The sequence below is a fragment of the Microcaecilia unicolor genome, chromosome 7 (genome assembly GCF_901765095.1).
Source record: "Microcaecilia unicolor chromosome 7, aMicUni1.1, whole genome shotgun sequence".
In the NCBI taxonomy this organism is placed as follows: domain Eukaryota; kingdom Metazoa; phylum Chordata; class Amphibia; order Gymnophiona; family Siphonopidae; genus Microcaecilia; species Microcaecilia unicolor.
This window is the reverse complement of record NC_044037.1, coordinates 99,550,640-99,568,886: the sequence shown is the minus strand read 5'-3', so window position 1 is coordinate 99,568,886 and position 18,247 is coordinate 99,550,640. Positions and strand designations below refer to the sequence as shown.

Below are 18,247 nucleotides of genomic sequence, written 5' to 3'. Positions count from 1 at the left end.
ATGGAGGAAAGGCAGAGCAGAGGGGCAATGAGGATGTAATAAGAGAAAGAGTAGGCATGCTGTCAAGCACTACTGGAAGCACGAGTAGCACCCTATTCGCTACCATTAAAACATTATTTTTATTGAAACAGCCTATCAAGTTTATTTTCTAAAGTGATCACCGGCCATTTCCTGACATAAATCGGGAGATGGCCGATGATTTCTTAAAAGCGGCGAAATCGGTATAATCGAAAGCGGCATTTTTATATTTATATTTAATATCTTTTATTGGATTTTATCATAATACAATACAAGCAAGAGCGCACCACAGTTCAACAAACAACAGTTACAAACATGGCAAAACTGGAGCTCACATTCAAAAAACAACTATCCACAACTAGAAACACATTAAGAAAAGGGGGGAAGAAAGAGGAGGTGGAGAAGTAAAAAAAAAAAAAAAAAAGAGGGGGGGTGCTGGAGGATACAAATCCAGACATGGAGCATGCATAGGCCACAAAATACATCAACCTCAGTGTTTATCTCTGTACCGAAGCAAAATAGGACACCAGTGGCAGCCATTTTTCCCTATAGGAAGCGAAGCGAGAAGATTTCTTCGCCAGATGTAATTTGAATTTGTACATTTGGAGCAATGAGTTCCACCATTCCTGATAAGTGGCCTGATGTAAGGACTTCCAGTGAGAGAAGATCACCTTCAATGCCAACGAGACCATGGCACTAACAAGAGCCCCCTCACTAGGAGTTAACTGACCCCCAAAGGACTGTTCCCGAAGAATCACAAATTGATAAGAGATGGAACCAGGGAGGGGAAAAATGGCTACCAGCTGGGACCAGATTTCTGACCAGTACTTGTGAAGGCACACACTTTCAAATATAAAATGCCTGAGAGTACCCGTTTGGGAGTGGCAAGACCAACAGACAGCTGGACTAGAGGGGTTAATAACATGCAACTTATACGGCATCCAGAGGGATCTATGCAGAAAGAAGTACATAGACTGCATGGTGGTAGAAGAGTTAGAGCACCTGAAAAGGGACTTCCAAAGCAATTCCCACAACTTGCCAGAAATAGGTTGCTGCAAGTCTTCCTCCCAGCACCTTCGCAAACCAGTACATTTAGTGCTGGATTTACAAAGACGATATTTGTAAATGTGGGAAGCCACATGACCAGTGCACTGAAGCTTCAGACCAAAATCCAGAAGCCGGCGAAAGTTCAAGGGGGCGTGTCAGTAGCTTAGCGAAGGCGTGACATGGGCAGGCATGGGTGTGGCTACCAGATGGCCATCTTTCGCCGATAATGGAACAAAAAAAAGCGGCGTTAAGCAGTATTTAGCCGGGTTTACTTGGTCCTTTTATTTTCACGACCAAGCCTCAAAAAGGTGCCCCAACTCACCAGATGACCACCGGAAGGAATTGGGGATGACCTCCCCGTACTCCCCCAGTGGTCACCAACCCCCTCCCACACTAAAAAAATACAAATAAAAATCTTTTTTGCTAGCCTCTATGCCAGCCTCAAATGCCGTACCCACCTCCATGACAGCAGAATGTGTTCTATCCTCTGACAGCCTTTCCCTGGTTGTGATGTGGCTCTCGGGTGAGTGTGACACCTTTTCTGTTAGGTACACTGCAGAGTCACATCAGCAATGCATTGTGGTGAGTGTAGGGTAGTGGGCTCTACTCCCATGGTGCTTTTCCCCCTGCTAACTGGGTCAGTGTGCCCTATTTTGTTTCCGGTAGTCCGTGAGGTAGTGGCCATTTTTGTAAGCCAGTTTTAGATCCCTTTCATGTGTTACCCACGTTAGAGAACTTAGTTATTACCTTGAATGTTGCTGAAAGAGGGCATTGTACACCATTCTGCCAGCTCTAACCTGCTGCTAATCTCAGTACCAGGGAGACTCTTTGCCAGTGGGGCACAACCTCTGATCTGCAGTTAATTGTGAGTAAACGTGCTTAATCAAATAAGGACTTTTTCAAAGAAATTAGTCTTCAGGTGTCAACTGGTGTGCCAAGGTTATACAGCAGCAACAAGTCCTAGAGGCCTGCGTGTATGCAGGTCCCTGGAGCACTGTTAATGGGTACTGCAGTGCACTTAAGGCAGGCGCACCCATGCCCATCCCCCCCTACCTGTAACACTTGTGCTGGTAATGGGAGCCCTCCAAAACCCACTGTACCCACATGTAGTTGCCCCCTTCACCCCTAAGAGCTACGGTAGTGTTGTGCATTTGTGTGTAGTGGATTTGGGGGGGGGTTGGGGGGCTCAGCTCCCAAAGTAAGGGAGCTATGCATGTGGTAGCGTTTTCTGAAGTCCACCGCACTGACCCCTAGGGTGCCCAATTGGTGTCCTGGCATGACAGGGGGGCCAGTGCACTACGAATGCTGGCTCCTCCCATGACCAAATGCCTTGGATGTCGCCGGGTTGGAGATGGCCGGCATTTTTTTCCATTATCGCTGAAAAACAAAACCGGCCATCTCAACCCCGGCGAACTCTGGCATTTGGCTGGGTTAAACCGTCTTATCGAAAAAAAGAATGGCCGGCCATCTTTTTCGATAATACGGTTCCGTCCAGCTGTAGCGCCACTGCCAAAATAGATCGCCGGCGATCTATTTCGCTGGCGACGTTCGATTATGCCCCTCTATATCAACAGCAATAATCATTAGAGTCCAGCATGCAATGAAACAACAAAGTAGTAAATTTAAAACGAATCAGAGAAATTTTATCTTCACTCAACATGTAATTAAACTCTGGAATTTGTTGCCAGAGAATGTAGTAAGAGCAGTTAGCTTAGCGGGGTTTTTAAAATGTTTGGATGGCTTCCTATAGGAAAAGTCCACAGACTATTATTAAAATGGACTTGGGGAAAAGCCACTGCTTATTTCTAGGATAAGCAGCATAAAATGTATTGTACTTTTTTGGGATCTTGCCAGGTACTTGTGACCTTGATTGGCCACTGTTGGAAACAGGATGCTGGGCTTGATGGACCTTTGGTCTATCCCTATATGATAATATTTATTTACTTTTGTATGTACTTCTGTGACAAAAGTACCTTGCATAATATTTTACTGTGTGAGAAGAGTTCCTTCAAAGTCACTGTTTCCAGAAAGGAAATTAAACCCTAATTTTATTGGTTACTCACCATCCACACCCTCTGAGCTCCTAGCTATAAATCCTGAGAACTTTGGGGAGCTCTTCAGAAGTGACTTAGCTTGGGAAGAAGATAGCATCAGAGGCTGAAGGAAGGACACTTGCCTTTACTTTCTGCAGCTGTTTAAGGATCAGGTAAAGGTTCCACAAATCTTCCTGTACATCTGCTTGCATGATTTTCTTTTCCCAGTGGCAGTTTTTCCTCTACTGTAAATTGCACTCTTTGAAATGTTGGGCTAAAGTTGCCTATTTTAAATAGATGCAAACTGACAGACTTGCAGGCTTTTGCCCTTTTCTTGCATTAAATGAAATCTTGCCCTATAAGTGAAAATGTGAAACTTCCTGCTCTGCTGCTGGTAATCTTCCAGATCTCCTTCACGGAGGTGATACCTTTTAATCAGACTGGCAAGAGATGGGATGGAATGGGCCGCACAGGCTTATAAACTGGCCTTTTTCTCAAAATGCCGACTACAGGGAAAGAAAGGTACAACCAGAGTCCACTTTAATTGGTGGACGTGGTAAAACTGTCTGATTCTTTGGGGATCTCTGGAAGAATGGATTTCAGAGAGTCAGGTCCTGATAATGCTAGCAGAGCGTGAGTTAAAGTTTAGTTTATTAGGCACTTGCTTAACTGCCTTTCAAACTAAATCAAAGCGCTGTACAGTCTACATGGAAACAGAAATGAACTCCAACACACACACACATGCACACACAGAGGCTATAGAAAGACTCCATGGGGGATGAAATTTGGGAGCTGGTCAGGGCATAGGGGATGATTTACTATTGGGCTCATTTTCAAAAGACAAAAACGTCGAAAAAGTGGCATAAGTCTGCAGTTGGATGTTTTTCTCACAAAAACTTCCAAATCAGCATTTTCGAAATCTATTTCTACACGTTTTTCTTTGAAGTCCACCAGAAGTGCATCCAAATCTGAAGGGGCAAGCCAGGGGCGTGTTCAGGGCAGAATGTGGGCATCCATAATGGAACAAAACAAAAACGTCCAGGACTAAGATGTTTTGAGCTAGACCTGTTTTTATAATGAATAAGGCACAAAAAGGTGCCCTAAATAACCAGATGACCACTGGAGGGAATCAGGAATGACCTTCTGTTAGTCCCCCAGTGGTCACTAACCCCCTCCCACCCCCCAAAAATGTGATGAAAAACATCACTTGCCAGCCTCTGTGCCATCCTGAAATGTTATACTAGGGTCCATCAGAATAGCATGCAGGTCCCTGGAGTAGTCTAGTGGTGGGTGCAATGCACTGCAGACAGGTGACCCAGGTCCATACCCCTCCCTACCTGTTACAATTGTGGAGGAAACTGTGAGCCTTCCAAAACTCATCAGAAACCCACTGTACCCACATATAGGTGCCCCCTTCACCCGTAATGGCTATGGTAGTGGTGTACAGTTGGGGGTAGTGGGTTTTGGGGGGCTTAGCAGATAAGGTAAGGGAGCAATTTTAAGATGTGCACCTGGGAGCATTTTAAGAAGTCCACTGCAGTGTCCCCTAGGGTGCCCTATTGCTTTCCTGGGATGTCACTTTTCCGTTATTCTGCCTGATGCCGAGCTTTCTATTTTTTATAACATCTGAGCCTTGTGTCTATTTTTTATCAGTAGATTGGGCTTTGAATTCAGATCTACAGATAAAAAGGAAGTCTCATTACATATATCTAAATACCGCAATGCAATTTTCCATACTTCATAGCAAGAGTGTACATTCCCTAATTACCTCTCCCAATGTAACTCAAGTTTTTACCTCCTTAGTGCATGTAAATGGTTTCATCCCCATGTGGATTCTCTGATGGAGTGTGAGGCTTTCTTTCCAACCAAAGCTTTTACCACACTCAGAACATGTAAATAGTTTCACTTTATTGTGGATTTTCTTGTGTATTGTGAGGTCTGCCTTCTATCTAAAGTCTTTATCACACTCAGGGCATGTATATTGTTTCACTGCAACATGGATTCTCTGGTGGACTGGTCTAGCAATGAACCATAGAATCCATTCGGAAGTTAAAACAGTTGCATATAGAAAGTGTGATAAAAGCCTCACAGTTTCCTCCACAAGTGTAACAGGACTGATTCTACAGCAGTTTGAACTTTGTTATCCTCTATGAATGCTTTCCTGTGACTGAAACGTTTCTTATGGTCTGTATCCTAATGGCTTGATTTTGTGAGTTTTGCATTTGGATGTTTTTTGTTCAAAAATGGACCGAAAAACAAAATGCCCAAATCTCAAAACGTTTTTCAAAACAGCATTTTCAAAAGAAAAATATAGACTTTTTTTGTTGAAAATGGCCTTCTTTCCTGTTCAGAATTTGGATGTTTTGTGTAAAACATCCAAATTCAGATTTAGAGATCATATCAAAAATGCCCCTCCACATGATTATAAAATTTTTATCTGAACAATTATTATTTGATATAAATGGGCACCTGTGTGAAATGAGAAAGACGTGTCTGTTTTCTAGAGGTCTAACATAGATGAATTAAAGTCTTGTTTGACAAGCAGTAAACATGTATCAAACCGACTAAAATTTTTTCTGCTTGTAATATGCAACTTTCCTTAATGCGTTTAGGCATGTACGTTCTTTTATGTATAGACCTCAGCATGGGATGCAAGTGATCCATAAATTCAAATATTGCTTGAAACAGCACCCAATATTTATTGTTTATTTAACTTTTAATTTTAATCAGTATTTAAATTTAAGATCTAGTAAAACATATGTAATATTGACAGGTTGGAAGCCAACACATAATCTGTTGTGTTGTACAATGGCAACATAACTAGTTGTGTACCTGAACATAATTGGTTAACCTGGAAAGCCCACATACGTCTATGGATTATCAGGGATTATAACTCTTATTTCATATCAGGAGTTTTATCTGAACAATTATTATTTGATATAAATGGGCACCTGTGTGAAATGAGAAAGACGTGTCTGTTTTCTAGAGGCCTAACATAGATGAATTAAAGTCTTGTTTGACAAGCAGTAAACATGTATCAAACCGACTAAAATTTTTTCTGCTTGTAATATGCAACTTTCCTTAATGCGTTTAGGCATGTACGTTCTTTTATGTATAGACCTCAGCATGGGATGCAAGTGATCCATAAATTAAAATATTGCTTGAAACAGCACCCAATATTTATTGTTTATTTAACTTTTAATTTTAATCAGTATTTAAATTTAAGATCTAGTAAAACAATACATAGCTTGTAAGCAGTGCTTTTTTTGTAGAAAAAAAGGTGCCGGTACTCATTGTGGGCGGGGTCACCAAATGTGGCCCCCACCCCTATGATAGCCACACCCACATTAACCACACCCCCTATACCAGCCATGGCGCATATAAACAGACATCATTGAAAATATTATAGTACTATAGGAGGAAAAAATAACGTGATTTTTTTTCATGATAAATAATCTCTATAAGCTCTTACAGCTCCAGTATACCCAGTGCAAAATAAGACAGCCAATGTAAATTCTCAAATTGGACATATTACAAACACTAAAATGAAAATAAAATGATTTTTTTCTACCTTTGTTGTCTGGTGACTGTTTTTCTTTCCATATTGGTCCTAGTCTGTGATTCTGCTTTCCTTTGTTTTCGCTTAACTCTTCTGTGCCATTTGTCATTTTTGTCTCCTTTTTCTTTGCTTTCTTCAATATTTTTCAGGCTCTCTCTCTGTCCAGATTTAATTCATTCTTCTATCCATTCTTTAATTTCCTTCATCTACCTGTGGCTTTTCATCTTTTCCTCACCCTTGTTCTCCCCATGCCCCTTTCTCTTATTCTCCAGTCTTTCTCTATTCCCCTTTTCCATCCAGCAGCTCTGCTTTCTCTCCCCATCCTTCCAGTGTCTCCCCTATTTCTTTCTGCATTCTTCCATCCAGCGTCTTCCCTCATTCTCTCCCCATCCTTCCGTTTTCCCTCTCTCTCTCCCCATCCTTCCATCTGTTTTCCCCCTCTCTCTCCCCATCCTTCCCTCTGTTGGTTTCCCTCTTTCCCTCTCTCCCCAATCCTTCCCTCTGTTGGTTTCCCTCTTTCCCCAATCCTTCCCTCTGTTGGTTTCCCTCTTTCCCTCTCTCCCCAATCCTTCCCTCTGTTGATTTCCCTCTTTCCCTCTCTCCCAATCCTTCCCTCTGTTGGTTTCCCTCTTTCCCTCTCTTCCCAATCCTTGCCTCTGTTGGTTTCCCTCTTTCTCTCTCTCCCCAATCCTTCCCTCTGTTGGTTTTCCTCTTTCCCCAATCCTTCCCTCTGTTGGTTTCCCTCTTTCCCCAATCCTTCCCTCTGTTGGTTTCCCTCTTTCCCTCTCTCCCCAATCCTTCCCTCTGTTGGTTTCCCTCTTTCCCTCTCTCCCCAATCCTTCCCTCTGTTGGTTTCCCTCTTTCCCCAATCCTTCCCTCTGTTGGTTTCCCTCTCTCCCCAATCCTTCCCTCTGTTGGTTTCACTCTTTCCCTCTCTCCCCAATCCTTCCCTCTGTTGGTTTCCCTCTTTCCCTCTCTCCCCAATCCTTCCCTCTGTTGGTTTCCCTCTTTCCCCAATCCTTCCCTCTGTTGGTTTCCCTCTCTCCCCAATCCTTCCCTCTGTTGGTTTCCCTCTCTCCCCAATCCTTCCCTCTGTTGGTTTCCCTCTTTCTCTCCCCAATCCTTCCCCCCCCCCCCCCGCGACACTCCGGGCGAGTCCTGCACTTAGTATTTTTTTTTTAAGACTCAGAACGTGCGAACGATGCAGCCGGCAGCGATTGAACGAGGCTGTCTGGGCTGGCGTCTGCGTCGGAGCTTCCCTCACCCTCTGCGAGTCCCGCCTTCATTGTTACAACTTCCTGTTTTGAGGGACTCGCAGAGGGTGAGGGAAGCTCCGACGCAGACGCCAGCCCAGACAGCCTCGTTCAATCGCTGCCGGCTGCATCGTTCGCACGTTCTGAGTCTTAAAAAAAAAATACTAAGTGCAGGACTCGCCCGGAGTGTCGCGGGGGGGGGGGGGGCGAAAAAAGGTGCCGGTACGCCGTACCATTGCGTACTGGCACAAAAAAAGCACTGCTTGTAAGCAATAATATTTATTTATTTATTACATTTGTACCCCGTGCTTTCCCACACAATGCAGGTTCAATGCGGCTTACATAGTAATTCGAAATACAAAGCCTAATAGTGAGAGAAATTAAACAGTACTGAAACATGACAAAGTTGAAGCTTGATAATGTATGATTAGGATAAGGGAGGGTAGACAAGATATGATAGTATAGGTTGGGGGAAATGGGGTAAGGAGTAGTATCGGCTATAGAGGGCTTTTCAATCAGACATAGCACATGCTTCACCGTCAAACGGCTTTCTCAAGGATAACCCCCTAAAATATAAAAGGGATGTACCAATTAAATTGCAATCTATATTTCGAGAGGGAATTAATCATTAACATACAGAAACTCTAAATCTAGAGAGACAGGCTCTGCCATTTCTTACCTCTTATATGACTCTATCTTACATGCCGACTGATCTAATCTAAAGCCATCAAAGATGGCGGGTTGGCGTCCTAGACACAATTTAAAGGTCCACCTATTGGTAATGTCCACCAATCAGAAGGCAGGGAATTGGATGTTTTATTTAAATAAGGTTAGACCACTCTACTTCAGCATTCAGCCCACTAGGGGTCACTGTGTTTAACATGTATATGCAGAATTGTTCGCAATAATTTGAAAAACTACTAAATTATCCAGTGTTCTCTAAATGTAATTGCCTTTATGCTGTTTAACCCTGTACTCCTGAATTTGATTTTAGAAGTGAAGCTCAGTATGATGAAGACTAGCTCTGCTGCTTTCCTTTTCCTTGTCTTGGGTGAGTAGTTGCTTCCAGTAGAGCAGAAACAATGAGGTTAATTAAAAATGTATGTTTACAGTAACATTACCTAAGGAAGGGACTTAGCAGTCCTGATGACTTGTATCTTTAAACATTTGTTAGCCTAAAAAGTGCAGAGATTGTTGTCTGCAGGGGGAAAATGAGGAGGCAGAAAAGGCTACATCACATACGATTACCTGCTCCTAAATAAAATGACATAAAAACAAAAGCAAATGAGGAAAACATGAGTAGAATGGATCATGGAATTCTTTCCAACCCCTTTCCATACATGTGTGTCCTACTGTAATCTTTGTTCATGGCTTTCTGCCTGACATGTCACCTCCCTAGCACATATTTGAAGGGAGTGGTATAGTAATTAGAGTAGTGGACTGAGAACAAGGGAGGGTGGGCAAGTCACTTTCATCCCAATTGCCTTTGGTGAGATTTACAGGCATGCAGCCCCATTTTAGCCAGGTCCTAGAAGTAGGCATTGAGACATGCAGGTCAGTGTGTCTCAAGTTTCAGCATTATGTTAGAACAGAATCTGCTGACATAGACTCTGCCCTAAAATACAGGAGAAATAGACATTGAGGTGCCAGGTGTATGCAACACAAACATCTATTTTAGAAAAAAAACATATGTAATATTGACAGGTTGGAAGCCAACACATAATCTGTTGTGTTGTACAATGGCAACATAACTAGTTGTGTACCTGAACATAATTGGTTAACTTTACAGCCTTAAAAACATAACTGGGTATTATCCCAACACTCTCAAAGTATCCTCTTGTATTTGGGGGAGGGGGGGAGTTAGAAAAAAACACTGGGAGATTAAGGGGGGAGAACCCCCTGCCAAAATCTCTTGTGGAGTATTACTCAGTAGCAGCTGTTTATCAAATCCTAAATGTGCTTGGCATTGGCGTATTTAGATCTGTAATACTGAGTGGGTAGAGGGTAGGCCTTCCAAAAACTCTCCCCCTCTTTGTCCTACATTTCTCTCCCCATCCTCTGCCCCTTGGTCTACTTCAGTATCTTTGCCAGTGGCAGCAGCGACACACATCTACTGTCTGTGCTGACCTCAGAGGCTTCTCTCTATCATGTCCTGCCAGAAATGAAACAGAAAATGATGCCAGCGAGGGTGGGACATGGCAGAAGGAAGCCTGTGGGGCTAAAGCAGGCAATGGATGTGTATCACTGCTGCTGCCCATGAAGATGCTGAGTTATATCGGAGGGGGGGGGGGGGGGCAAAGGCCTCATTCAGGGGTGAGAGACAGGAGATTGAGGTAGCTGCAGCTGAACTTTTTAGGTGGCCAGATAGGGTAGGTGTGAGCCAAAAATGGGTGGGCCTGTGCCCACCCAGGCCCACCCATAGTTATGCCATGGGTGCTTGGTAGTAGGTGTAATTCCCAGTGTTGATGCTTTAGGATAACTTACTCCCCTTCTAAAATGTGGAATAAATGTCTATGAACCTGCCACACCTATCTCATCTTGAGCACAATCAGACCATGCCCCCTTGCCATTTGCATGCACTTTGGTTTGAGGTGTGCATATCCCAGCTTTGTAAAATGGGCACTTAGATATTTATTTCAATCAAACCAAGGGACAGGTAGGAAGTCCACTATACAGTATCAAAATCTTAGAATAAACCCAGACCAGACTGCAATATTTCAGAAGAGTCTGCTCTAACACCTGCTACATTAAACATTTTTGAAAAATGAAAAATTCAAAAAAATGAAAAAGTCTCTCCAAACAATGCTAATCACAACAGCCCCCACCATAAGCAAAAGAAAAAGAAAATAACGGGACTGTCGCTTCACATAAAGCCCCACAGCACACAACCGAGAACAACTGTTGTGTTGGAAATTGTCTTGAGTAACATGAAAAAACAAAAGACAAAACCAGAACTTAGCTGTGGTTGTCTTCAAGAGCTGTTCAATAAAGCTGTATTGCAGGCTATCCCATCCATGCTAGTAACTTTCCAGACAGCTTGATCCAAATCTATTTTTCAACTGGATAAGAGCTTCTGTTGTGTATCGCCAATGCAACAGCAATCCAATCCCAACCGCTGGAGAGAAAACCAAGCAGAACGTGGAGATTTCTCTTGCTTAATACATTTTCATAATAACCTCCAACAAGAGAACCTTGTTTCACTCATAATTATGCTGCTTCAGGAAGGAAAATTATTACACCAAGAATGCTACATGTCACATTGGTTCCAAAATGGCCTGGGGAAGAGAACAAATGCCCAGAATTTGAAGAGCTGAGACAGCCAGCTGGCCAATCACCAGCCAGCAGGCAAATCCAATTCCAAACCAAAGGGGCGTTTTTAAACTAAACAACCCCCTGTTGTTAAAAATAGGCATTCCACTCAATACTTCTGTTCTGTCCATGTGGATTCACCGTATTTAATCTATAAATCCATTGCTGCTCTTTGTGCAAAATTAATTTTTTAGCATTCCCACCTTTCCTACTCAAGACCAACTGATCAATTATCATGGATCGTAAATGTTCAAAGTGATGCTTGAACTGTTGACAATGTTTAGCCATCAGTGCTTCCAATTTCATTTGGGATATACAATGGCAGTGTTCTATTACCTGCGTTTTGAATCTATGTGTAGTATGCCCATGTATAGCAGATCACAAGGGCACCAAAATATATATACTACGTTAGTTGAATCACATGAGGTGTTATGTTGTAGAGTAATTTGAGTACCATTTTTCAAAGTTAAAACAGAACCCTCCATCGTTATAGAACATATCGAACAATGGCCGCATTTAACATGCTGGCCCTGATTGGATTGTTTAACTGTCCATACATCTGAAAAGCTCAATCTATCTTGTAAATTGTGACTATGAGCAAATGATATCATAAGATGCTGATCCTGAAGAACTTCATTTGTCTGCATTTCTCTCCAGTGTTTCCTGATTATAGACGCTATCTGTGATGACCTATTGGAAAATTTCAGGATACACCTGAGACTTTGCTTTTTCCATATGTTTAGGTTCCAATAGCGCCTCCCAATGGTTGTGTAGTGCCCGTTTAAAAGATTTATTGATAATTCTCTTAGGGTAACCCCTATCTTGAAATCTGGTTTTAAGCCTCTCTGCTGAACTTACATATTGTTGAGTAGTATCACAAATTCTCCTATATTGGAGAAATTGGGAGAATGGAAGGCTGTTCTTAAGATGGTTAGGATGCATACTGTCATAAGACAACAGGGAATTTCTGTCAATTGGTTTGACATACACATCCATCCTAAACTTACCCTGTTGAATTCTTACCAATACATCCAGAAAATTAATGGATTCAAAATGGTAATTACAATCAAATTTGATTGTAGGACGACAGGAATTTAAATATTGTACAAATCCATGAAAGTCATCCAGAGTGCCTTGCCATAATACAAAAACATCATCAATGTATCTGCCCCAGAATTGAATATGAGAGAAACTAGGGGCAGAGTAGACAAAGCGATCCTCAAAGCATCCCATGAACATGTTCGCTATAGAGGGAGCAAATGACGCCTCCATTGCGATACCTGATATTTGAAGATACAATTCATTGTCAAACAAAACATGATTGCTGAAAAGAGGAATTTTGATGAGTTCAATTAGAAAATCCGTAGAGACTGTATGCGGTCTGGGACATGCCTCCAAAAAAACTTCCACAGCATTCAAAGCTTCTTGTTGAGGGATGGACATATACAGAGATCGCACGTCAAAAATGACCAATACAGTGGTAGTGGTCACCTGTTGGGTGGATATTAACTGTAAAAAAATGAGAAGTATCCTTAATATACGAGGAAATCTGTTGAACCAAAGGCAGAGAAAAAAAAATCAATGTACTTACAAATTCTCTCTAAAAGGGAATTTCTCGATGAAACAATAGGCCTACCAGGAGGGACTGTCAAGTTTTTGTGAATCTTTGGAACAGTATAGAGTACTGGAGTCACCGCATGTGTAAAGCACAGGAATTTGCTTTCATTTTTGGAAAGGAAACCAAGCTGCAGAGCTTTCTGTGTTAACTTCTGAATAAGAATTAATAAATCAAAAGTAGGATCCATACTCAGCTTGCTATAGGAATTTTCATCAGCCAATTGACAATGAATCTCCTCCAAGTAATATGTTCTGTCAAGGACCAATATAGCACCTCCTTTATCGGCTTTACGAATCACTATGGAAGACTCCTTGCTCAGTTTATAAACAGCTTGATTCTCCTCTTTAGTTAAATTAGTTCTTTCCCAGTGTTCAGTAACTTCCAATTGTTCCACCTCCTGGAGTACTTTAATTGTTTAAAAATAGTAATAAACAGATGAACCAGGCCTGGAGAGACCCAAGAACTTTTAGCCACGCAATTCGAAGCTGCTGTTCCATAATCTGAAGTGTCTCCAAAAAGCAATTTTAATTGAAGAGAATGGATGAATTTTTCAAAATCCACACGGAACTGAAAAGGCTGATGTTTACACAAAAGGACGAATTAAAGTCCTTTAGACAGAACCTTTTCTTCTACTTCTGTCAGTTGATATGTAGAAAGATTCATTATAGCGAGTCATTCCGCCGAGTTCTCTGTGACTCTGGTTCCCTCGGCTTCGAGCTTTCCAACCTCCCCATCCTCGTTGTACTGTTGATCTTGTAATGGTTCCACGATTCCGTTCCCCCTCTGTCTTATCTTCATTATCTTCATCCCCACTTGAGAAATTGGAGGACAAATGGAAACCTACTTAATTACTTTTTTCAGGATTGTCAGTAGTTGTTTTTGGTTTCTACCAGCTATATACATAACCCTCATTATAATCTTTCAGATCCCTTTGGAATTTTATTTACCTTTACACTGGTGATCTCCTTTTTAAATTTTTCTAGTTTGTTATCAAAATCCTCTTTAAAAATCTGATAATCTGTTGTTGATTTAAATTGAGTCACCTTATCTTCCAACATAGGCTTGTCTTGCACCAATTTTCTTTGGATAGTTTGAATAAATAACAGCATCAAATCCAATGAACATTGGTTAAGTATGCTGTTCCATTGATTGACAAAATCAACGTCCTCAGGGAAAAGTTTAGGGGTTTTAGGCATTCACAATCCTCTAGGGATAATCTCTTTGTTGCAATAATCCACTAATGTGGCACTGTGTAATTCAAATCTAACATAATCCTTGTAATCAGCTAGTAATTGAGTCCATTCTGTGTCATTGTTCATATCAGAGTCCAAATGAGAGAGGGTAGGGGCTTGTAATATCTGAATCTTTTCATCTGAAGTGAATCTCTTACCACTACTCCAATTTTGTGCCATTATGACAAAAAAATCCCTCAAAAATAATGGTTAACCTCAATATCAAAAAAAGGGGGGAGTTCAAACTACGTATTGAAAAATACTAATAATAAAAGGTTTGAACCTATAATGCTGTATAGTGAATTTCTGAGTCTGTCCCACTAATTTTAAGTATTGGTGTACTATTTCCATTGTCCTGAAAGGTAACTTTAAAACAATACAGGAACATAACACCTTTGAAGTCAGAATGATTAAATATTTTGACACCCACCAGACAGGACTTAACAAAGATCTGGGTTTTCTAGCTCATTATAAACCATAAAATTGTACTGCATTGTCACCTTCCCGTCGCCATGCATATTTTTGTTTTGTTACATTTCTACCCCGCGCTTTCCCCCACTCATGGCAGGCTCAATGCAGCTTATATCTCACCTATCCACCCCCATTCTGTTAGACTGTCACTGAAATGCTTTGATGTTTCCATGCATATCTCCCGGTCTCTCACCTATCCACCACCATCCTGTTAGACTGTCACTGAAATGCTTGGATGTTTCACTTATATATTCTGTCATCTACCAACATGTGCTTATTTCCGATCTGACGAGGAAGGGCAACCTTCAAAAGCTAATCAAGAAATGTATTAAGTTATGTCCAATAAAAAAGGTATCATCTTGTTTTCTTTTCCATGTTTTATTTTGTTTTATTTCTATTGATTACCTATTTCCATTGTGAAATTAATGGGACGGAGTGAGAAATTCACTATACAGCATTATAGGTTCAAACCTTTTTTTATTAGTATTTTTCAATAACTAGTTTGAACTCCCCCCTTTTTTGATATCGAGATCTGCATATATATAACATGCAACTTTAAATTTTTCCAAGATGGTACCCAATGGCTGCAGGAGAATATTAAACAGTAATGGAGATAAAGACGATCCCTGTGGGACCCCGCAGTCAGGGCACAACTCAAGGAAAAAGTTCCATCTTTCTGAACTTTATAACTTTGGGAAGATAAAACAAAAAACCCTAAACCAGTCCCACACTTTTCCATAAATGCCAGTATCACTTAACCTAGTTAGCAAGATGTTATGATTGACCAGGTCAAAAGCACATGACAAATCAAACTGTATTACTATTTCCCTTCGCCTTCGGTCCTGACTCAGCAAAGTTTTGCCATGGGCAGCAATAGAAGCTACCACAGTTTCTGTACTATGATTCTTCCGAAAACCAGACTGAAATGAATGTAATATGTTATTATCTGACAAATTGTCCAATTTTTTTGAAACATGACCCTCTATAATCTTTGTGAACAATGGAATTGATGCTATTGGGCAATAGTTATTGGGGTGTGATAAGTCCTCACTGGGGTTTTTAGGAATGGGTGTCAAAACAATTTCTCTACCATTCTCAGGGAACTTGCTGTCTCTCAAGCAGTTATTTAACCAATCAGTAAAAGTAGATAATAAAACATCTGTCATGTTATTCATTAGATAAGCTGGATATGGATCTAAGCTGCAGTTAGACTTAGTAGATTCACACCAGAGTCTATCCACAGGAATAGAAATAGGATGCAACCTGTAATTCCAGTATATCCATAATCAGCTTTTTACAAATAGTTGCCACTTGTTTTTCAAAATAAGTAGCTAAAGTCATAGCAGCAGGAGAAATAGTATCTGCATTAGATGTTAAATTGGAAATATTAAAAAGGTTAACAACCAAATTAAAGAGTTTGTGTATATTTAAGATCTTATCACCAATTTGACTAGAATAAAATTCTTTTTTCTTATTAATTGTTTATAAGACAATACCTTAGATCGTCACCTCTTTTTATCCTTAGTTAACAGTGACTTTCTCCAAACTCATTCCTTTTGCAGTGTTGTTTTAAAGCCAAAAGTTCTTCATCAAACCATTTATCCAAATTACGTATAATCTTTAGTCTTAATTTTATATGGTGCTATATCATCTAATATACCTGAAATGCGTGCATGCCATCTGTCAAACAGGTCTTTCTATCGCTCCATGGTGCGACCGCATTTCGATACTGTGTGCAATTCTGGTCACCGCATCTCAAAAAAGATATAGTGGAATTAGAAAAGGTACAGAGAAAGGTGACAAAAATGATAAAGGCGATGGGAAAACTTCCCTATAAGAAAACACTAAAGCAGCTAGAGCTCTTCAGCTTGGAGAAAAGACAGCTGAGGGGAGATATGATAGAGGTCTATAAAATAACGAGTGGAGTGGAACGGGTAGACGTGAATCACTTATTGTGTCGCTAGGAACTGTTATGGATATACAAAATCACCATGTGTTGAAGGGGGGCAGACTCAGGACTAATGTCAGGAAGTATTTTTTCACGGAGAGGGTGGTGAATATGTGGAATGCCCTCCCGCGGGAGATGGTGGAGATGAAAATGGTAATGGAATAAAAACATGCGTGGGATAAACACGAAGGAATCCTGTTTAGAAGGAATGGTTCTGTGGAATCTTTGCAGAGATTGGGTGGCGACGCCGGTAATTGGGAAACAAAACGGGAGCCGGGCAGATGTCTACGGTCTACGCCCTGATCGTGATTGAATAGATAGGGATGAGCTCGAGTGTAAATTTTAAGGGGCTTCGATGTTAGCTTTAGAACTTAGTACAAGAACAGTTCTGGGCAGACTTCTATGGTCTGCGCCCTGAGAAAGGCAAGGAAAATCAAACTCAGGTATACACATACCATGTAAAATGAGTTGATCTTGTTGGGCAGACTGGATGGACTGTACAGGTTTTTATCTGCCGTCATTTACTATGTTACTATGTTTACTTTTCCAAAAATACTAGGACTGGGGGCACGCAATGAAGCTACAAAGTAGTAATTTTAAAACAAATCGGAGAAAATGTTTCTTCACTCAATATGTAATTAAACTCTGGAATTCGTTAACACGGAATGTAGTAAAAGTGGTTAGCTTTGCAGAGTTTTAAAAAGGTTTGGATAATTTCCTAAAAGAAAAGTCCCTGCCATTACTAACATGAACTTGGGGAAAATCCACTGCTTATTTCTAGGATAAGCACCATAAAAATGTATTGTACTGAGTTGGGATCTTGCCAGGTATTTGTGACCTGGCTTGGCCACTGATGGCAACGGGATACTGGGCTTGATGAACCTTCAGTCTATCCCAATATGGCAACTCTTATGTTCTTATGTAAGCTTACTGAATATTTGTCCAACAAGCCCATGAAACTTTTCCACCTTTGGACTGCTTGCATCAAAGTAAGGAAAAATATGTGATTGTGTGGTAAATCATGTTCCTGGGTGTCGGTCCACAAATCAAATATTGCTGCAAATCTTGGGAGATGTTTGATTACCACCAGCAGGTGAGCTTTCTCAGGTTAGGGCCCCGCTTGGTGGAACACCCTCCCACTAGGTGTAAAGATGCTTTATGATATTGAAATGTAGGGTGTGGCTATTTGAACTTGCTTTTAGGTAATGATTTTAGGGAATATTGCTATGTTTACCACTTTGATTGATGTATTTTATTAAACTGTTGTAAGCCATCTTGTGGCCTTCAGGAACAGGAGGTATTTGAGATTGAGCAATAAAGAAATATATCAATTTTGCAGATAGCACAAGAATATTTAAATTGGTTACAACACATGCAGATTGTGAGGAACTGCACAAGGACTTTGCTATACTGTAGAAGTGGCCATCAAAATGGCAGATGAAATTTAATATGTGCAAGTGTAAAATGATGCACCTAGGGAAAAACAATTCTACTTCTATAATTGCTAGGTTCAGTATTAGGAGTCACCACCCAGTAAAAGGATCTCGGAGTCACTATGAAATCCTCAACTCAGTGTGTGGTAATAATCAAGAATGAAACACAAAAAATTAGGAGTTATTTGGAAAATGGAGAAAAGTATGGAGAATATCATAACAACTCTGTACATTGCTGGTGTGACCATATTTTAAAAACTGTGTACAGTTCTGATTGCCCTATCTGAAAAAGGATATAGTACAATGGGAAATGGTACAGGGAACAA

General features: G+C 40.9%; 1 protein-coding gene across 1 annotated transcript in view; it reads left to right on the top strand.

The window, feature by feature from the left end:
* Positions 1-3,165: 3,165 nt before the first annotated feature.
* LOC115474306 (venom serine protease inhibitor-like) overlaps positions 3,166-18,247 on the top strand; it is a 187,787-nt gene continuing 172,705 nt past the window's right edge. Inside the window, exon 1 of the mRNA XM_030209731.1 lies at positions 3,166-3,271. The gene's annotated coding sequence lies outside the window, so the exon portion shown is untranslated. The remainder of the gene's footprint in view (positions 3,272-18,247) is intronic.